We start from the raw sequence: 22,728 nt of genomic DNA, 5'->3' as shown, positions 1-22,728 counted from the left end.
TGCTAAGGGTTGCTTTAGCTATTCTGGGTCTCTTATTTTTCCAGATGAATTTAATGACTGATTGTTTCTATTTCTATTTTATTGGAATTTTGATTGGAATTGTATTAAATCTGTATAGTGCTTTTGGTAGTTTGGTCATTTTGACAATATTAATTCTGCCTATCCAAGAACAAGGGAGATCTTTCCATCTTGTAAGATCGTCTTTAACGTTTTTTCTCTAGCATTCTGTAGTTTCATTGTAGAGGTCTTTCACCTTCTTCATTAAGTTGATTTCCAAGTTTTTTTAAATGCTCTTGTAAAAGGGGTAGTTGTCCTTGTTTCCTTTTCAGAGGATTTGTCACTGATACACAGAATGCCTTTAATTTATGGGTGTTGATTCTGTATATCAGTGATTTGTCACTGATATACAGAAATGCCTTTAATTTATGGGTGTTGAATCAATTATATTGCTGAATTCATTTACTAGTTCTAGAAGTTTTCTGGTGAAACTTTTTGGGACTTCTAAGTATAGAATCATATCATCGGCAAATAGTGCTAATTTGAGTTCTTCTTTACCTATCTGTAGCCCTTTAATTATTTTTTTTTTTTGTCTCTCTCATTGCTCTGGCCAGTGTTTCAAGAACTATGTTAAAAAGCAGTGTTGAAAGAGGGTATCCCTGTCTTGTTCCAGTTTTCAGAGGGAATATTTTCAATGTTTCTCCATTTAGAATGATGTTGGCCTGGAGCTTAGCATAGATAGCTTTTACCATGTTGAGATATGTTCCTGTTATCCCTGTTTTTCTAGCGTTTTGAGCATGAAGGGATGCTGTATTTGACAAAGGTAACAAAAACATACATTGTAGAAAAGATAGCCTCTTCAACAAATGGTGCTGGGAAATTGGAAATTCATATGCAACAAAATGAAATTAAACCCCTATCTCTCACCATGCACAAAACTCAAAGTGAATCAAGAACCTAGAGACACTGTGTCTATTAAAAGAAAAAGTAGGTCCAAATCTCCATCATGTGAGTTTAGGCCCCAACTTCCTCAATAAGACTCCTATAGTGCAAGAATTAATATCAAAAATCAATAAATGGGATGGATTCAAACTAAAAAAAAAAAGCTTCTTCTCAGCAAAAGAAACAATCAGTGAGGTGAATAGAGAGCCTACTGATTGGGAACAAATTCTTACCACATGCACATCAAATAGAGCACTAATCTCTAGAATATATAAAGAACTATATTTAAAAAACCCAAAAATAAATAACCCAATCAATAAATGGGCCAAGGAACTGAACAGACACTTCTCAAAAGAGGATATACAATCAATCAGCAAATATATGAAAAAATGTTCAACATCTCTAGCAATTAAAGAAATGCAAATCAAAACTACTCTAAGATTTCATCTCACTCCAGTCAGAATGCCAGCTATTAAGAATAAAAACAACAATAATTGTTGGTGAGCATGTGGGTAAAGAGGCACACTCACAAATTGCTGGTGGGACTGCAAGTTGGTGCAGCCAATATGGAAAGCAGTATGGAGATTCCTTGGAAAACTTGGAATGGAACCACCATTTGACCCAGCAATCCCTCTCCTCAGTCTATACCCAAAAAACTTAAAAATAAAATACTACAGGGACACAGCCACATCAACATTTATAGCAGCACAATTCATAATAGCTAAACTGTGGAACCAACCTAGATGCTCTTCAGTAAATGAATGAAGAAAGAAAATGTGGCATATATACACAATGGAATATTATTCAGCATTAAAAGAGAATAAAATCATGGCATTTTCAGGTAAATGGATGAAGCTGAAAAATATAATGCAAAGTGAAGTTAGCCAATCTCAAAAAACCAAATGCCAAATGATTTCTCTGATTTAAGGATAATGATCTATAATATACTGTGGGGATCGAATTAAATAAACTCTAGATAAGGCAAAGGGGGAAAGGGGAGGGAGGGTAAGGGAGGGGGCATAGGGGTAACAAATATGGTGGAATGTGATGGTCATCATTAAGACACGAGGAAGACACAAAGGATGTGACTACTTTTGTATAACCAGAGATATGAAAAATTGTGCTCTATATGTGAAATATGAATTGTAATGCATTCTGTTGTCATATGTAACAAATCAAATTTTTTTTTAAATTCACATAAGACCTCTAATGAAAATCTAACAATCTATTTCACATCACAGTGGAAAAATATCCAAAAGGAGCAGCTTCAACTTCAATGATGTGAGAGTGCACTACAAAGATTGTTCGCCTTTGCTACATTTGGGATTTATGTGGTTTTCTGGTAAAATTGTTTAAGAACTACTGGGTCTTAATGTAGTCCTGCTTAAGAATATAATTTATTTATACTATGTGAAAAAATAAGACATGACTTATTACTAGGAACCACAAAGACCAATCATTAATTTTTATTGTGTTTTATAAAAAAAAACTTGAATGTGTACTGCTATTTTCTTTTGTTGAATAGACTTTCAAAGTTTAAAACATAATAGTAAATAACCAATATTAAAAACTTTTGTCCACACAAAGATATAGTGTATGCAAGTGCCGTAATTATTAATAAGCAATGTATTATGACACCAATATCTATTTTTTTTAAATGAAAACCTCCCAGGCACTATGGATGCTATAATCCCAGCCACTCAGGAGGCTGAGGTAGGAAGTCCAAGGTCAGCCTCAGCAACTTAGGGCCACTTTCTCGCAAAATAAATAATAAAAAGGGCTAGAGATATAGCTCAATGTAGCCCTGGGTTCAATACCCAGTAGCAAAAAAAATTAAACTAAAAAATTAAAATAAACCATGTTTCTGGCATGATAAAATCATTAAAGTAAATCAGGGACTTACACTTATGTAGAATATTGTTGGTGAAACATTTTCCATGCTATTTTTAAAACTTGAGAATGTTGTTAGAAGCTCTGATTTTTTTTTTTTAGCCAGAATGTTCATGTCATGTATGTATGCTATCTCTATAAAGAAAAAGGTGAATATGGGTTTGAATGAATGATTAACTGGAAGTGTCCATGAAGTTGACTAATTTATATTCACTTTTTATTATGTATATATTTCTAATATTTTTCACTATTGTATCATGTAAGCTTCATTCATTTGAGTAGATTCACTAAATATTTCTAAAAATAAAATAGAATGGGAAAATATAAAATATGCTTCTGGAACAAAATTAGAATTCAACAACAGAAAGAGAACTAGAGAACTCCCCCAAATATTTGGAGATTACACAACATAATGTACAAAACTCGTGGGTCAAAGAAAAGCCTACATGGAAATTTTTAAATATTTTGAACACAATGAAATTAAAACATACATTTGTAAAACTCTGTTGAATGCAGTTAAAACAGTGCTCAGAGGGAAATCTATACCACCGTATGCAATATTATAGAAAATCAATAGACCTAAAATCAATAAGTTAAGTTCCCATCTTACAAAAACATAGGGGGAAATCACTGTAATATAAAACAGAAGAAAAGAAAAAATAGCAATTATTTGGGGAAATAGTAAGGGAAAAAGAATATCTATACCTAACATCAGCATACCTAAAATCTAGGTCTTTAAAATGATCCCCAAACTCTATAAAACTCTAGCCAGTATACCCACATAAAAAGGGAAAATACACAATAAACCAATAGTATAAATTAAAGAAGAGATATCACTAGTGAGTCCATAAACAATAGAAGAAGGAAATGAAGCGATATTTTTAACAACTCTCTGCCCACAAATTTGATAGTTTTGATGAAATGGGCCAATTCTTCAATGGCAAAAACTACCAAAAACTCACTCAAGGAAAAAGACAATTTGAACCATCGAATATCTATTAAGGAAGTTGAATCATCAACTAATAACATTTCATAAAAGAAAGCACCAGACCCAGATGGATTCTCTTCTGAAGCCTGACAAGTTCCTACAAAAAAAATATATAATCTTATCATTCAAGTTAGTAATCATAATCTTAGGTATTTGCCCATTAAATTAAAAATCTTTGTCCATCAAAATAGAAGGGTGACTATTAGAGAAATGGAAGGGTCTCACAGAAAGGAGAAGGAGAGGGTAAGGGTGGTAACTGGGAATCAAGGGATGAATAGATCAAAGTATGTTATATTCATATGCAAACATGCCTCAGTGAAATCCATTATTCTGTGCATTCATATAAAATTTAGAAATATATGCACACAAAAACATACACAGGGCCTGCTGTTGATATTTACATCTGTCATCCGAGCAACTCAGGAGGCTGAAGCAAAAGAATTGCAAATGCAAAGCCAGCCTCAGCAACTTATCAAGATTGTAAGGAACTTAATGAGACCCTGTCTCAAAATAAAAATAAAAAGGGTTGGGGGCACAAGAATGTTTATGGCAGCTTTAATCATAGTTGCACAAACTGCAAGCAAATGAGATTCCCTGTATCAGGTGAATGCACCAACGAATTCCACTACATCTCTCCAGTGAAATTTTATTCAGTAATAAAATCTTTCAGTTACAAAGTTATAGAGATTTTAAAATCTTAATTGTTTACTGAAAAAATGAAATAAGTCATTCTGAAAAAAGCTGAATACTCTATGACTCAAACTATAAGAAATTCTGGGGAAAAAAAACTATAGAGACAGGAAAAATGCTGGGCAAAGAAGAGAGGGATTTATAAGTGAAGTTAAGGGAATGTTCATGACAGGAAAATTAATTACATGTAATTAGCATGTATGACATTATGCATTTATCAAAATCCATAGAACTGTGTAACACTAAGTGAATCATAATGAAACTCTGGACTCTAGTTAAGAATAATTTACTAACATTTGTTCAGTCCTTGCAATAAATAAATAAATAAATAACACTATGGTAAGTTGTTTAAAAAAGGAAATCAAATCTAACTATTATGTATAATTATAATGCACAACTAAAAGCATTTTTAAAAAGGAAACTGGGGTAGGGTTGAGAACTTTATATACTGTCTGTTCAGTTTATATGTCAAGCTAAAACTGTTTCAAATAAATCCTATTTTTAAAAAAAATCTGGTGACATTATTTCAGGAAGAGATCTATAGCAGCTAATTTTCAAAATTTGGCTACGTGTTTAAATATTGCATTGAGATGTTGTTTGTCTTTACAAATGAACCAAATTTTAAGATATAAATAGAACTTTACTGGGTACTTGGAGAACTCCTGATTGGCTTAATGAATTAAAATTTTCATACAGAAAATGCAAGAATATTGCATAGTACTTTTAAAGTTTTCTCTTAAATATGGGACACTGAATAAACCTATATTCATTATTCTTGAATACAGTAAATGATTGAATTTGCACAGTACTTTCATTTGACTCTTCTGCAGGGTGCACCCTATTGTCCAGACAAAGGCAGATACTTGTGATCCACTGTATGGGGTTGGCAGTAGATTATCTTGACCTCTGAGGAGCAATTCTTCTAGTGGGGAGGCAAGAACCTGGGAAATGTATTGTAAGAGTCTGATGTTGACATCTCACTGGCAGAAAACCATTGATAATTAGTAATGTTTTCATAGTTCCAACTTTTTTGAATGTACACATAAAACATGTACATTTCTCTGAGTCCACTGTGACATTTTTATACATGTATGCAATGTACAATGATAGTCATCAAGTTACTTTGTGGTGAGACCAGTCTCGTCCTTTACAAAAACAAGGGTGGACCTAAAGGACATTATGTTAAGTAAAATAATCTCAATCATATGTAGAATCTAAAAATGTTGATCTCAGAAGTTGAAAAGAGTAGCTACCAGAGACTGGAAATATGATGGTGAATGTGTTTCATGTCACAATTAGATATTAGGAATAATTTCTGATGTTTTATTGTATAGTGACTATAGTTCACAATAATGCAATGTTATATTTCAAAATAAAAGAGAGAATTTTGAAAGTTCTCAGTTCAAATTTTTGATCTCCCTTTTCACTGTGCATACATCAAAGCCATCTGAGTGAGAGCTGGAGTTCAGGAATATCCTTCAGGATGGTGCACACTAAAAACCTCACTGAATGATTATAAAGACAATGCCTTTACTGTGATGAGATCATAAAGAAAGGTGGAGAAGATTCACTCAGTGCACAGGGGCTGGGCCTCATAGCCTAGAATAAAATTCTACTTAGAAGCTATACCTGTGAAAGGCATCTACACCCCACTGTACCTCAATCTTCTGTTTGGGGATGTAGATGTTAATATGTCCTATGTTATGTTGTAAAGATAACAATTATTGAAGAAGAGACATAAACTCTCCTTCCTTTGCATGGGTCTGATGCTTTGCAGCTCATGGAAAATATCTGTAACTTCCCAAGATCCCCACATCAGCACCACAGAATGGGCAGAACAGGGGCTGACATCCACATCTTACAATTCAAGGAATTGAAATTTAAAGCCAATACAGATGCCTGATGGATCTGAGACCAAAAAAAATGTAGTTAGTTCCCTGGGGACAGAGATTCCTGAACACCTGAGTCCTCTAGATGATGCCCTGGAGCCCTAAACCAAGAGCTCTTTCCACTCTTTCTAAAATTCTCCTATGCCAAGATTTCCTCAAGAATACTGATACCCTGAAAGAAGTACCTGAGCCCCACCCCACCAAAAAAAATAGTTCAAGTTACAACCCTTACCTTTTCATTCCTGACCTAAACTTAATTTATTTTGCACCTACTGTTTAATTTCTGGCCTAAATGAAATAAAACCCATCTGAAGGAACAAAAAGCCCAACCTTCTGACCATCCTCCTTAGCATCTTCTTACTGTCAGCTGCCTCTTCTCGAGCCCTCCTGATAAGCAGTTAACCACTCCAAGTGACCAGTGGGCTCCCTGGCTCTCAAACTGGCTCAGAACTTAGGACATTCCAAATCAACTGCCACTTTATGGCTGTGCCAAAAATCAATGTTCCTTCAACTGTCCGACAGTGGGTGAGTGATTAATGCTAATTAAATGTTTCCTGCTGAGCTGGTGCTTTGATGGTTCAATGAAGGAAGTTGGCATATCCCTACATCTGCTACCTGCTGATCTGTCCACTGACAGAACAGCTGCACCAAGGCCTGGCTGAGAACAGGTAGCAGCTGCATCCACTCTGATCATGAATCTTCCTGATAGTAATGTTTCTCACCCAAACCCAGACTCACAACCTCTCATCTCTCCCCAGCTCCTTCAGGGGCAAGGGACAGTCTTATTTACCTTTTGGAACCTCACCCCAAGACCCTCCATGAGAGATGGCACTGTCCCTGGTCAATACATTCTCCCAGCATCCCCAAAATAGCAAAAATTCTGCACTCATCAAGCCCAGGACATCTCACTCAGAGATCTCAGTTTCTTCCCTTTTTCTTATTGGTACATTATAGTTATACATAATAATGGGGTTCATCTTGATACAAACATACAAGTATGGAATGTAATTTGCTCCAATATAGTCACCAGTATGTCCTCTTTGTCTCCCCTCCTCCCTCCTTCTGTTCCCTTTTCTCTACTCTAATGGTCTCTCTTCTATTTACTTATAATTTTTTAAATTAATGCTAAATAGATAAAAGATGAAACTCACTATTATGTAGTCATATATGTACTTATGTACCTAGCATAATTTGGCCAATTTTATTTCACTGTTCCTCTCCTTTCCTCCTTCCCCCATTAATCCACTTCCTTTGCTCCACAGGTCTCTTCTATTTGCCCACCCTTGTATGCCTTATTTGATCTAGCCACCCCATATGAGAGAAAACATTTGAGTTTTGACTCTGTATCTGGCTTATTTACTACTTCACATGATGTTCTCCATGCCATAATTTTATTCTTCATTGCGGGCTGGTTCCATAACTTGGCATTGTGAATGAGCAATGTTTGTACATTGATGTGGCTGTAACACTACAGTGTGCTGATTTTAGTTTTTTAGATAAATACTGAGGAATGAGACAGTAGGGTCCTAGGGCTGTGGTGTGGGTTGTGGCTCAGCAGTAGAGTGTTCGCCTAGCACATGCAAGGCCCTGGGTTCAATCCTTCGCACCACATATAAATAAATAAATAAAAGGTATTGTGTCCAACTACAACTAAAAATAAACATTAAAAAAATTTAAAAGAGAGATAGCAGGGTCCTATGGTGATTCCATTCCTAATTTTTAGAGGAACCTCAATACTGCTTTCAACAGTGGTTCTACTAATTTTCAGTACCACCAACAATGTACCTTTTCCTCCACATCCTCAGCACTTATTATTATTGTATTCTTGATGATTGCCTTTTTGACTAGAGTGAGAAAAAATTCCAGGATATTAGGAGAGAGCTAGACAGTGATCATGTCACTTGTTCGTTCCCACTCATAAGGAGCCTGAACATCCTTAACTTGCTCAGTTGATGATGTTGATCTGCAACCTTGAAATCTACCTCCCATCCCATGGCTTTGCTTTCCTGTCTTTCTCCTGCTCCCTAACTCTTGTTCCATCCCAAGGGCCATCCCAGGGCTTTGCCCTACTGTCCTTCATGGAGCCTACTTGACAGCTCTCCATGAATTCCTGGAGCCCCTTTTGAGTTTTATCTCCAAATTCCCATAGCTGAGTCTCCTTCAGAACTCTTGGGAAACTGTGACCTGGAGATTTGAGCTTTTTTGGACAATCTTGTCTCAAGCACATAGTTTCTGGGTTAAACAAGTGGCATGCTGTTCAGTGGGGGAAATATTCTCACCCACAGGGTGATCAAAGTTTATTAAAATAAAATGTATTGACACAGAAAACATGTTTTAGAGGTGAACTCCCATAAAAAATTGGGTCATTTTATGGTTTTTTTTTTGTTGTTGTTGTTGTTGTTGTTTTAAAAATAACTACCTTGACTTGTTTCCACACAAAGACCTACAGAAGCAACCAAGAACTATTTCAACTTGTATGTTCAACAGGCATATTATGGAGACTCTCCTGTCCCAAGGCTGCATTGGTTTCTTTCTTACTTAAATGGATGTCTTGTCCCTGAGCCTCTTAAAAAGGAAGCCACATGCTCACCCTGATGCTCAATCCCTCCAGCAAAACTGTTGTTTCTCTGTACAGTTTACAGTGTTTCTGGCCAGTATATAGAAACCATGACCAGGATAAGTGATAGGAGACAGATTTCACATGCACATGGCACTGCCCAGTCTTGGCAGCATTATCTGAAGGTAAATATGAGATCTACATGGAGAAAATTGCAGTGAACTTTCTTCCTCATTCTCTTCCAACTTCATTTTCCTGCCATTACTGGGTGTGGCACATGAACAGCTATACTAAGGACTCACTGCAAAGGAACACTAAACACTACCCAGAACACCATACTAAGATGGATTCTGGGAATGAATTGTAAGGCCTTTCACAGGAAAGTGAGTGAGAAAAGTGTCAAGACTGAATGACCATTCAAATGCCATGTGGATGAGGCTGATAGGTAAGATTTATGATAATATGTTACTAATCCAACAACAGAGAATAGGAACCAGCTTTGTCCATTTAGGGCCTTGTGAACAGTCTTGGGTGTTGATGGGATATTTGTCCATGTTCATTCAAGTACATGTAGCAATCAATATACATATAAAGTTTACAATTTGATTCATTTTCTTCTGTATATATTCACGTTCCAACAGTATCAGCATTTTTGGTTGAGAACATTGACACTGGCAGCTAAGGGAACAAATATCTTACAGAAAGAAAGACACAAAACTTCAGTCGCAGGCATCATCAGAATCGGACCACATGGATCCACACATAGACACACCCCACTCCCATGCACATACCCTCATTCCAACTAAAGGGAACACAGGCTTTTCCAGGACTACAGAGAATGACTATGGTTCTTTACCTGAACAATTAATTTCTACCACAACTTCCCCAATCCCCATCCACAGAAGGAAGCTGGAATCTGGGTAGCTCTGCACACTAAAGCCACAAAGACAGTTTCATCTATCTCATCATCTAAATGATTTATCGCCAAGTAAGTGACTTCACAGTACATGCCTTTCTTCGTCTATCTTGTGTCTACCGGCAATTACAGTGAAAGAATCACAATGAGGATCATGCCATGCTGTTCCCTATATGCACAGGCCTTCTGTTCCCTTGTTGATATTAGAAAAGAGTGGTTAAGTGGAGGAAACAAAAGAGTAAATCTCCTGTGTCTTTATATGAAATGTGTGTGTCAAGTCTACTGTGGTTGGCAATTAAAAAAAAAAAAAAAAAAAAAAAAAAAAAAAACTTCTCCAAGGAGGAAAAATGCTGTCGATGAAAGGGCTTGCTGCTATTCAGCTTGTACAGATGTTGTCATTTTTCAGTGGTATCTTGATTGAGGTATCAGTTGGTAACAGATTTTCCAATGGAATTTCTCCTAGCAAGGAAACTAAATATATCATAAACTATACATGTTCAGATTTTCATATTTTAATTTAATTGCAATAGAAAGAAATTGAGAAAGTAACACTTCTATTTCAGATGAACACTTGTCTTCGTCTGAAATAGAAGTGTTGCTTTCTCAGTTTCTTTCTTTGTTTCTTAGTTTCTTTCAGTGGGTTCTCCCACTGGACATTCAATGTGTCCTCCTCATCTTTGCTGTCACTTGAAAGTGACTCCACTAAGTTCTTAGTGGAAACAAGAGGACACAGAGCAATTGTCTTTATATTGATAGTGCCGCTCATGAACTATTCAGAAGCATTTGCTTGACATGGAATTTATTTGTGAGTTGATCATTTTTATAAAGCTAACTTAAAAGAAGATTTGACATTACTGAAATCCTACCATTTAAAAATAACCACTATTGGGGCTGGGAATGTGGCTCAAGTGGTAGTGCGCTCTCCTGGCATGCACGGGGCCCTGGGTTTGATCCTCAGCACCACATAAAAATAAAATAAAGATGTTGTGTCATGGAATATTACTCAGCACTAAAAAAATAATGAAATCATGGCATTTGCAGGGAAATGGATGGCATTAGAGCAGATTATGCTAAGTGAAGTTAGCCAATCCCTAAAAAACAAATGCCGAATGTCTTCTTTGATATAAGGAGGGCAACTCAAAACAGAGCAGGGAGGAAGAGCATGAGAAAAAAATTATCATTAAGCAGGGACGAGAGGTGGGAGGGAATGGGAGAGAGAAGGGGAATTGCATGGAAGATGGAAGGAGACCCTTATTGTTATACAAAAATACGTATTAGAGGATGTGAGGGGGAAGGGGAAAAAAGAGAGAGAAATGAGTTGCAGTAGATGGGGTAGAGAGAGATGATGGGAGGGGAGGGGAGGGGAGGGGAGGGGGTATAGAAAGGGGATAAGAAGGGCAGCAGAATACAACAGACACTATGGAAGTATGTATAAACGTGGCTGTATAATCAATGTGATCCTGCAATCTGTACACGTAGGAAAAATAAGAATTCATACCCTATTTGAATCAAATGTATGATATATGATATGTCAAGATCATTGTAATGTTTTGAGCAGCCAATAAAAAAAAAGATGTTGTGTCCACTGAAAACTAAAAAATAAATATTAAAAAAAATTCTCTCTCTCTCTAAAAAATAATAATAATAACCACTACTAACAATGTGATATTTTCCTTTCCTGTCTTCTTTTTCTACACAACATGTGCATATCTGTTGTGTCAGTGGCTGCCAGTGCTCACACTAGCCCCCTGACTGTGGGACAACTCATGGTAGAGTTCAGCATTTGGTGAATGTTGGTGCTTTAATCCAGCTAGAAAAAAAATTGTTTTCGACAAGGTGGGTGGGCACCAAGCTAACAGCCACACTGTATTTTGAATTACTATTTGTCATAGTTCCTTGTCTGCTGTTAAATGTACCCATCTCCACCAGTGTTATGTGAACACTGAGGCCACCTTATGATGATGGAGGTGTTGGGGATATCTGAATACTATAATCCCCACAAGGGTACACACATGTGCTAGAACTCCCTGGCATGGTGACTAGTTATCCGACAGCTGAGTGATAAATACAGTTCTGTAGCCCAGAATCTCAGCACGGGCTCCAGTGCCTGGCTTCTCATTTGCCTTTTCCTCTAACAGGATCTCTTGACCCTTCAGGGGTCACTGCATCATCTCCATCTAAGAAATGATGATATTAAAGAAACCATCATATTATGTTGTGGTGAACATTAAGTGAATTGATTTCTATGATGTGTACAGAGGTATGGATTTTTTAAATTGCCACTTGTATTGTGCTGTACGTGTAGGAACATATTTTCTGGGGAAGCACACAGAAACACATTCACAATCACTACACATGTACTCACATATGGGTACATCCAAAACCTCCTGCACACAAATCCATACATGCAAAATGATATAAAAACTCCCAGTCCTCTTTTCCGCAGAAATCTGGAATCAGGGTGCCTTCCCTGAGAAAACAAGCAAGAAACTCCAACCTTTCTCAGCACTTAGATATTTCCTTAGGGAGTAGGTTGGGAATATATATGGTTTTTATTTGCTCCTAGTATTAGAGAGAGGACACTATGAGAATCACATCATACCATTTCCTGTTTACACAGGACTTTTGTCACTGTGGTGACATGAGAAAGCTGAATATGAAACAGTGGTCCAGGAAATGGTCACAAAATAAAGCCCAGAGAGCTCTTGCACAAAAAGCACAAAATGGCATGGAATATTTCTCAACTCCATGTACAAAATTTCCTTTTCATTCAGAAAAGGTATTATTTAGGGAATTTCTTAACTACCATACAGTTTATAACTGATGCTATCACACATGAATGCCATCTTGAGTTGGGTATCATTTGAGAATATGCTTTTGGTTGACATTCTTCAGCATATAAAATTGTGTATCTCATCTATAATGATCAGATATTCATGGCTGAAGTTAATTTAAAAAGAAACAAAAAGTCTATGTCAGAAAAGGCAACCTTAAAAAAAAGAAAAGGCAGCCTTACCTTCCACTAAATTGTGACTCCTCCTCTACTTTGTCCCATGTTAGATCTTCCATCAGACTTCCATGGGATATAGAGGTACATGGAAGAACTGTTTGAGTACATTCACATTTCTAAAGAATGACTCAGGAAACTTTCCTGGTACAGAGAGATAGTTGGTTAACAATAGACTGAGTTTCTGCTGAATTGTGTACCTTAATGAAGGAAGGTTCAAAAAGCAGTGGAACAGGAATGAACAGAGCCTCAGTTTACCCAGCTAACTGCAACTTAATCTAAAATAGTCCATTTACAAATAGGTTCTAGTTGAATGTCAGTGTCTTATAACTCTTCCTGTCCATTTTGAGGCTGAGGTAACCCTCCACTTTCTCTTTAAATTTTACAAAGTTTTGGCTTCTATGGATCTGTATTTTCTACTTCATTTATTATGTATTCTTTTTGGCTTTTACAATTTTTTTCTGGTTAAGCATATATAATATTATATAAGTCTATATTTAACAGCATAAAAGCTAAAAACCGGGCTGGGGTTGTAGCTCAGAGGTTGAGCATTCACCTCATATGAGTGAGGCACTGGATTCAATCCTCAGCACCATATAAAAAAATAAATAAATAAAACAAAGGTATTTTTAAAAAAGCTAAAAACCTTCCACATAATCAGCAGTAAGACAAAGATATACACTTTTATTATTGCTATTTATCACTGGACTTGAAATTCTAGCTGAATCAATCAGAAAAGAACCATAGTAAAAGCATTCAAGCCTAAATGAACAAAATCAGATTATCTCTATTCATAAAAAACATGATCCCATATATCAAAAATTCCATAAAAAGTCTCAGAACTAATAATCAAATCCTGCAAAGATGTAAGGCATAAGATCAATGCAAAAGTTGTTTTTTCCTGGGTGTTTCAACACCAATACAGAAAAATGAATTTAAGACAAATTTGTTATTCACAAAATAACATCTAAAATAATAGCATATGGTGGGATAAATTTAATTAGGGAAGGAAAGATGGATACACTTCTAGAAATTATCATTGAATAAGAAAAAGACCACACCAATAAATTTTAATATCTGTATGTTCATGAATCAAAAGAATATCAATACAATGGCAATATCACAAAAACTGTTCTACAGTGTCATGCAATGCATATCAAAATTCTGACACTCTTTTTGTAGAGAAAGAATTCTAGAAATTAGCATGAAATTGAAAGGAACATAAATGGACAAATTTATCTTGAAAAATAGCATATTTGGAGGACTCAAATTTTCCAATTTCAGCATTTACTATTGTTAGGGTCCGGCGAAACGTCGGAGGAAGAGACCACAAGAGACTGTCTTATGCAACAGCAGAAGGGTGGGTTTATTTGGAGACCAGCATGCTGGGGCCCAGAGCTCTCTATAGCAAAGAGAGATAGAGCCCTGAGAACAGCTTAAACAGAGCTTATATACTTTCCTTGGAGAGGGCAGGGAGAGAAGTTACATTTTGTAGTTTGGCAGTTGGGGACAGCTCATTCTGGGAACAAGATTAGCAAACAGTTATTAAGATTTCAACAGTGTTTTGTTAAGCATATAGAAAAACGGAGTGACAAGTACCTATTTTATTAACCTTTCATTCTCCACTTCTTCTTCTGGCTACTTTTAATCATAAAAGTGACCATTGGGGAGTGTCACATTTTATGTCTGTTAGTGGGATATATTGTTGTCTGATTACCATAAGTTTGATTTGTCCAATTTGGGATTGGAGAAAGGAAACTCACGGTTGAGCAAACAGGGTCCGAGAGTTAGCAACAATATAAGAATTATTAAAGGACAGGCCAGGGCTGATAAAAGTGTAGTTAACCAGGGGGACTATGTGAACCAAGATTTATATCACCCTTTTTGGGTCTCTCTTTCTCATTGATGCTCTTTAAGGCGTCTTTTTAATTTACTCATAGATTTTTTTATAACTCTAGTATGGTCGGCATAAAAACAACATTTTTTCCTTAATGCAGCATAAAGGCCCTCTTCTCTCATGAAGAGGAGGTTCAACCCTCGCCTGTTCTGTAAAACAACTTTAGAGAGAGAGGTTAAAGATTCCTGCAAAGCTGTGATGGAGGTTTTTAATATCTTTAAGTTTTGGTCCATTGCTGTTTCTAATTGGGTCATTTGTTGTGTCCCATGGACCAGGACAGAGGTTCTTGTGCCCACCCCCTGCAGCAATTCCCATTCCTAATAAGATGGCTAGAGTGAGGGATACAGGTTCCAGGCGGAACCGGGTTGTATGTCCCCTTATTTGATCTTTAAATGAACCTGCATCATGATAGAGCACTCTAGGAAACATCTGCACTATTATACAATTAATTACATTTGTTGACCATTTTATGAAAACATAAATAATGTTTAAGTATATAGAATTATACTGTTGTAGGGACGGACAAGGCAAGGCACCTAAGATAGCACTGAAGACAGGGAAACAGTTCTATTTGGTTGCAACCGGATTCAGAGGGCATTGCTTCTGTTGTAATCAATTAATCCCCTGAATCCCAAGTTTAGGTAGTTTTAGAATTTTGTACTCAACATGTAAGGGAAGGGGCTCAGAAGTTTCCAGTCTGCAGAAGTTCACAAAAAGCAGTTTTTGATTCTGTTTTTTTCTCTGTTTTGGGCAAGTTAACTTTTCAAGGACACCTGGGAGGGGGAGAACTTTTTCTTTTTGTTTTTTTCCTTGCCAGCTGTTACCATGGAGCCCAGTTGATAACTTTTTTATCTTAGAAATGTAGCCATCTCTGTGAAGCCCCAGCTCAATGCCAGAGGCCCTGTTCACATATTTTGTGAAAAACTAGTAAGGGGGTCTCTAGCTTAGGAGTGCTGATTTTTCCAACCAGTGGCCAAGTAGAACAGGGCAACATGAAAAGAGGAAGTTTATCTATACTGAACTCTTTTATAGGGACTCTTTTGCTGAAAGTCCTAAAGTCAGCCATGGTGAAGACTTCTGGAGAAGGTCAGTTAAGACTTTTCTGTGGGCCTGGTACAGAGGGGGAGGACAGGGAAGGCAGTGCTGAGAGCAGCTCCGTGGATCTGAGAATGAGGAAGGAGAGATGTAAAAGAATAATGGGAAAGGGGTTTGGGATTTTTCTAGCAACAAAAACTTGAGTAGTAGAACAGATAGAGCAGAGGGGAAGACTGGAGTGAGTATCCCAAAAAGCCTGTGAGGGACTTTAAATTTTTAGTAACCTGTTTTCAGTGATGACAAAGCAACTTTAAAGGCCATTTTCATTACATCTTGGATAGGGGTCTGAGGGCTCTCCTCAGCTGGTTTGAGCTTTGGGTTATCTGGTAAGAGGACCTGGTGGGACCCGGTGTGGGCACTGACAGGAGAAGAGAGGAGTGAATGGGTGGAGAGATACCTCAGTACCTGTTACTTCAGCAAGGGGCAATGGTCTGAGAACCGGCAGAGGTTTGGGTTCCATCAGGTAGCCCCTGTATGTTTACATCCTTATGACTTACAGAAAAAGTCGGTTTTTCTCCCACACAGCCGTGACTGTGGCTTTGATAGTCCGCCGAGTAAACATAGTAATCTAGGTTAACCAACCTACATCTGGCTCGAGTGTCCCTACATCCATAATGTTTGTTTTCATTATCTATGGTACGGAAGGGATTTAATGGAATTTTAGTGGGATCCTCTTCATCAGGGATACCCAATAGGAAAGACCTATAGCCAACTGACAAATGTCTGGGTGGAGAGATGGCCATCAGGTCCCTAAGGGGGCTGTATGTGAGATAGATCATACTTTCTGTCCAGTAGGATTTATGATCAACCATCGCTGCTGAATGGGCTGATGAGGGTTAGGACTACTGGTGGCCAGGGGGAGAATCCATAGCCCTATCCACACAGCGAATACGTAATTTGAGAGGGTTACCAGTTTTTTTTTTTTAATTTCCAGCCAGAATCTGGACAAGGCGCAGACTTGAGATGAGAGGCATGGATCCAGGAAGTGATTCCATCTATCTTTACCGCTGTAGGTGTTATAAGTAGCACCTGGTATGGTCCTTTACAGCGGGGTTCTAGGGTGACACCTGATGTCATTTTACATAGATGAAGTTTCCCACTTGATATCGGTGTGGAGTCCCTTCGTCCCCAGGTTGGTAGGCAGTGGCCAGCTGTTTCCACAGGTATCACTGAGTTTTTTTAAGAGCTTTAAGTCTGTCAAGCAAGGGGGTGTGGAAGGGATTGTTAGGTCTTAGAGTTGGGGTCAGGTTCCTTATTGGAGGAGGGGCACCATAGAGAATTTCATAGGAGGTGAGGTTACACAAAGAAACAGAGGGAGTATTTCTTGTATGAAACAGTGCATAAGGCAGGAGCATAGTCCAATCTTTTATGCTGGTCTCCAAGCTTAATTTTGTCAAGGTCTCTTTAATGGTTCTATTCATTTTTTTTACCTGTCCTGAACTCTGGGGTCTATAAGTGCAATGTAACCTCCAATTAATCCCCAGGGTCCTGGTTAACCCCTGACTTACCTGGGCCACGAACACTGGTCCATTATCAGACCCTATTACCTTAGGCAGATTGTATCTTGGAAAAATATCTTCCAGGATCTTTTTGACCACCATTTGTGCCATTTCTTTTTTTTGTGGGGAAGGCTTCAATCCATCCTGAAAATGTATCTACAAAGATTAGGAGATATTTAAGTCCATACCTTGCTGGCTTAATTTCAGTAAAGGAGGAAGGAGTTATGGACTTTCCCTTTCTCCAGGTCCATGGTCCTCTTAGTTGTCCAAGCCCAATATTTACTGCCATTAGCCCCTTGAACTTGAGACCTTTTAGTTGATAGAGGGCCCAAGGGGGCCTTAAGGGCTGAGTATATTGCCCCTGTATCACTTCAAAGTTTACTGAGGTTCCCTCCACTTTAAAAGTTACCTTGAGCTCAGGGAGGGGATCCGAGCCCCGACTTTCCTAGTCATCCTCCAGAGTTAGACTGGCTGGCTAGCGTGGCTGTTTCTTTTTAGGGCACTCTTTGGCCTAGTGTCCTTTTTCTCTACAGTAGGCACATTGATCTGAGGCCAGAGGTGGCTTCTGGCGTGAGCCCAGGTATCCCTTTCTGTTTCCCTGTCTCTTAACTTCTGGCCTATTTGTTGTTGTGACCAGGACCTTAGTCAATGCCTCCCTCAGTCTGTCTTTTGCTTCTTTCATCCTCCCTTTCTTTCTCCCTCCTTTGTTCCTTCTCTTCCTCAGTTTCTCTCTTATAGTATACCTTCTCAGCTTTTCTGACTACATCTCTCAAAGTCATATCTTGTAATCCATCTAAGCGTTGTAACTTTTTTTTTAATATCCAGGGCAGCTTGCCCAATAAAGGCCATTGTGACAGATGTCTTTTGATCTTCTACCTGAGGATCAAAAGGAGTATATCTCCTATATGCCTCCATAATTTTCTCCAGAAACATAGAGGGAGATTCATTAGGCCCTTGAATAATCTCTCTTACCTTGGCCAAAATAGTTGGCCATCTAGCGGCTGCTCGGAGACCTGCTATTAGAGCCCGGCGATAAGTGGACAGATGCTCCCTACCTTCAAAGGTGTTGGGGTCCCAGTTGGGTCGGTTCAAGGGGAAGTTGTGTCGGTTGCCCATCTGATCCAAGGATACTTTTTTTCGCTTCCAGGAGGATTCTCTTTTGTTCCTCTGTCATGAAGAGAGTCCCTAGGAGTGGTTGGCAGTCATCCCAAGTAGGCTGGTGTGAAAATGCCGGTGAGTTCTTTGAGTTTTTTTAGTTGGGCCAGTTTCCTCCAGGGGAGGAGGGGCTGTGTGTGCCTTGGGGAAGTCATCTGGAGGGTGCTGGGCTGGCTTAACCTCCTCCAATGGTGGAGAAGCTGAGTCAGCAGCAGGGGAATCACTTAGAGGGTGTTGGGGGTTGAGGAACGAAAGCAGGGGATAAGGAAAGGGAGGAGAGTCCAGCAGAGTCAAATCTTGAGACTCAGGGAGAACAAAGGGTGGAGAAGAAGCAGAGGGTTTGAGAGATAGAATCGTGGGGGGAGGAGTAGGAGCGGGGGCAGGGACAAGGAAAGACTTCACCCATGGAGGAGGAGATTTGCAGAGGTCCTGCCAAGTTAAGATATATGGCTGTTGATCTGGATGGCTATGTGGTCCCGGCTGAAAGACAAAGACAATATCTCTGACTTTTCAAATTAGTGGTAAGTAGAAAGATCCTTCTGGGAGCCATCCGACTCCAAAGGTGGGCCATTCTGAGGCACAGAGAGTCTGCCAGGTCTGGTGTTTTACTGAAGAAGAAAGATTTTTTAAGCCCTTAAGCAGACTTCAGTCCAGTGATCAAGGGTCAGGGACAGAGGCATGGAATGGCTCTGTCCCATAATGAAAGTTACTTGAACAAAGACAGGGACAATACAAACGTGACACAAACATGGACACACAGTAAACAGTAAACGTGTAACACAAGTTCAGAGGCAAAGATTAAAAACAGTGAATTCAACCTGAGAGAAAGAATAGTTGCCGGCAAAACCAGAAGGGTTGGCAGCAGAATATACCAGATGAGGGCACCTCCGTCCCTCCCAGATGGGGGCACTTCCGTCCCCCCCAGAGTCTTTCAAAGTGTCCCTTGAAAGACGTGGTCTGTAGCTTCTGGACACGTCTGTCCACCACCGCCAGGGGGAGCTCACGCTCTCTGCTAGCAACCACACTATGCCAACCCAAACCGAAAAACCAGAAGGCTCTGAGAGCTCACGCTCTTCGCTGAGCCAAAAACCAGAAGGTTCTGAGAGCTTACGCTCTTCGCTGAGCCAAAAACCAGACTGAGCGATCGCAAAGGAAAAACAAGAAGGAGAAAAAGGAGGAGGAGAAGAAGAAGAAGAAAAGGCACCTTACTTACCCCTCTAAAGGAGTCTTGTTGAGGTCTCCCTGTCCGGCGATGCGCAGTTCCCGGCCAACGCACCAAATGTTAGGGTCCGGCGAAATGTCAGAGGAAGAGACCACAAGAGACTGTCTTATGTAACAGCAGAAGGGTGGGTTTATTTGGAGACCAGCATGCTGGGGCCCAGAGCTCTCTATAGCAAAGAGAGATAGAGCCCTGAGAACAGCTTAAGCAGAGCTTATATACTTTCCTTGAAGAGGGCAGGGAGAGAAGTTACATTTTGTAGTTTGGCAGTTGGGGACAGCTCATCCTGGGAACAAGATTAGCAAACAATTCACAGTTGGGGATAGCACATTATGGGAACAAGATTAGCAAACAGTTATTAAGATTTCAACAGTGTTTTGTTAAGCATATAGAAAAACGGAGTGACAAGTACCTATTTTATTAACCTTTCATTATCAGAGCTATGTTAATCCAGTGTGGTACTTGCATAAAATAGAAACAGAGAGCAACGGGATAGATATGTGATTTGAGAGCTAAATTAACTCATCTCTGGACAACAAGATTTTTAACAAGTCTACAAAAAGTTCTACTGTCTGTACAATAGTCCCTTCTACAAATGCTACTAAAACAACTTAATTATCACACGTAAAAGAGTGAAGTTAGACCTCTACAACATACTATATATAAAAATTAACTCCAACTAGATTAAAAGCTTAAGTATAGGAGCTAAAATAGAAGATGCTGATTAAAAAAAAAAGAATAGGGCTAAGTCTTTGTGACCTTGGATTATTTGATAAGGCATCAAAAGTAAGAGCAAAAAAAAAGAATAACAGGTAAATTGGCTTTCATTAAAATTAAAAGACTTTTTCAGCATAAAAAACATTCAAGAAAGGGAAAAAATCTATAAAATGATAGCAAATATTTTCAAATCATGCATTATGGGGAATTAATATATAAAGAACCACTACAACTCAAGAAAATTAAAGCAACTAAATGGAATATGGAAAAGGACTTGAGTAGATGTTTCTCACAGTTTAATTCAGCTTAACTGAAGCAGAAGTCACTGGAGCAAGTACCTCCTGCAAACATTTCCATGGTGATTTTAATGAATTTCTGGAGACTGAATGTAGAGCAGCATCAAAATTATTTAAATTAGTATATTGATGTTTAAATTTTCTGTCTTCCTAATTCAATATGGGTCAGTCATATTCATGATTTTCTATTTTGCTGGAGTATGGATTTTCAAAATAGTTTCTGTCATTTGTGGTTTTTTCATCATGAATGTTAGAAATCTGATTTTGTTTTTTTTTTTTGTTTGTTTGTTTGTTTGGTTGGTTGGTTGGTTTTTTTTTTGGAAGCTTGGCTTTTTGTTTCTTTGTGCTTTTTTGGTTTTTGTTTGTTTGTTTGTTTGTTTGTTTCAGTTTCCTTGGTTTCAGCTCTGATTTCAAGTATTTTATGTCTTCTACTACTTGTGGTGTTGATTTGTTCTTCCATGTTTTCCATTGAATTTTTAATTTGGTTGATTGATTCCTTCACTTCAAGGATTTCTGCTTGTTTTTTTTTTCAGAGTCTCTACATCTTTACTGAAGTAATCTTTCACTTCCTGTATTTTCTTTGTGATCTCACTCCTTACATCATCTTTTTGCCTCACAGATCAGTTTAACTATGATAATTCTAAATTCCTTCTCTGATATTTCTTCCACTCTGCTATAGATGGATTCTGCTATTGAATTATTTTGGTTTATCTGGGGTAATTTTTTTCCCTTGCTTTTTCATGTTGTTTGTGTGCCTACCCATCTAACAGTGTAGTTTCGAGGGAACAGAGTTTCTACCCTGTGGACCTATAGTATCCCTGAAGTTTTACACTACCTCACTATTTAGAAGGAGACAAATAATAAAAAGAACCAATGAAAATAACTTGCAGCATTAAACCAAATGGTTCCTGCTTTGGTCTCTGTAACATTAATCATCACAATAAACATAAATTAAATGATCAGTTATTGGCCGTGGTAAAAACAGCAAATTTACATAAGGTTTACAATTTTAAATGATGAATAAGGATAGAAAAGAAGTGATGTAGGATCTGATAATTGTGAGGAAGGAGGAGATAAAATAGAAGTAAAAAGCAAAGGTAGAGGGACTGGAGTTGTGGCTCAGCAGTACAGCATTCACCTAGCACGTGCCAAGACCCTGGGTTTGATCCTCAGCACCACATAAAAATAAATAAAGTAAAGGTATTGTGTCCAACTACAACTAAAAAATAAATATTAAAAAAGTAAAGGTAGCATAAAAGATCATAGAGCAGAAGAAAAGAGAAACAGATGAGTGAGAGAGAAAAATGCATAAAATAAAAATTTCATAAAAATAAAGGAGTACAAGAACAAAACTGATATATATTACTCAAATATCTTAGTCCTCAAAATACTGATCCATGAAAAATAATTGCCTTCAAAAAATACTAGGAATGAGAAAAAAAGAAACAGATATGAATGTGTATAAGTGTCCATGAACCATTCAGGTCACAATTAAACATAGAGAAAAAGAAAAGGGGGGAAATGGGATCAAGGAAACATTAAGAAATTGTTTCTGGAGTTCAAAATATTCTCGGCTTCCCCTCTCAGCTATGTTAGGTGGGGTTGCTGGAGTGTGGAGGGAAATCCTGTAGGTAGGGCTCCTGGGGGAAGGGTTTAGGCTTAGGTAGGATCCAGGTTCTTCCTTGAATGGTGATTGGTCTGAAATTTTTAAATCAGCACACCTCCCAGGCCAAACAGTTGCTGGACAATGCTGGGAGACTGTCTCCTAGGAAACCCCTGGTTTTCCCTTATGCAGTGGAGAAGCCAATCCTTGTTTCCCTCAGTCACTTGTGAACCTGATGTTTTCTGGAATCTCAGATTGTCCCTGAACTCAATCAATTCCTCCCCAGCTGTGAGGATGGCCTTAGGCCTGAGCCTAAGCAACTCCATTTTTAAAACTCCAGTTTAAATCCTGCAGTCTCAGTAGGCACACCT

The 22,728-nt window shown here is 38.2% G+C and overlaps 1 long non-coding RNA gene across 3 annotated transcripts in view; it reads right to left on the bottom strand.

Moving 5' to 3' along the window:
• LOC113176717 (uncharacterized) overlaps positions 1-22,728 on the bottom strand; it is a 79,785-nt gene that overhangs the window by 11,920 nt on the left and 45,137 nt on the right. For all 3 annotated transcript variants that reach the window (XR_013343354.1, XR_003300085.2, XR_003300086.2), the window contains exon 2: positions 19,736-19,910. This is a non-coding gene — a long non-coding RNA (uncharacterized LOC113176717). The remainder of the gene's footprint in view (positions 1-19,735; positions 19,911-22,728) is intronic.

Source organism: Urocitellus parryii, chromosome 3, assembly GCF_045843805.1.
Source record: "Urocitellus parryii isolate mUroPar1 chromosome 3, mUroPar1.hap1, whole genome shotgun sequence".
In the NCBI taxonomy this organism is placed as follows: domain Eukaryota; kingdom Metazoa; phylum Chordata; class Mammalia; order Rodentia; family Sciuridae; genus Urocitellus; species Urocitellus parryii.
Note: the sequence above shows the minus strand (reverse complement) of the source record. Positions and strands in the feature narration are given on the sequence as shown.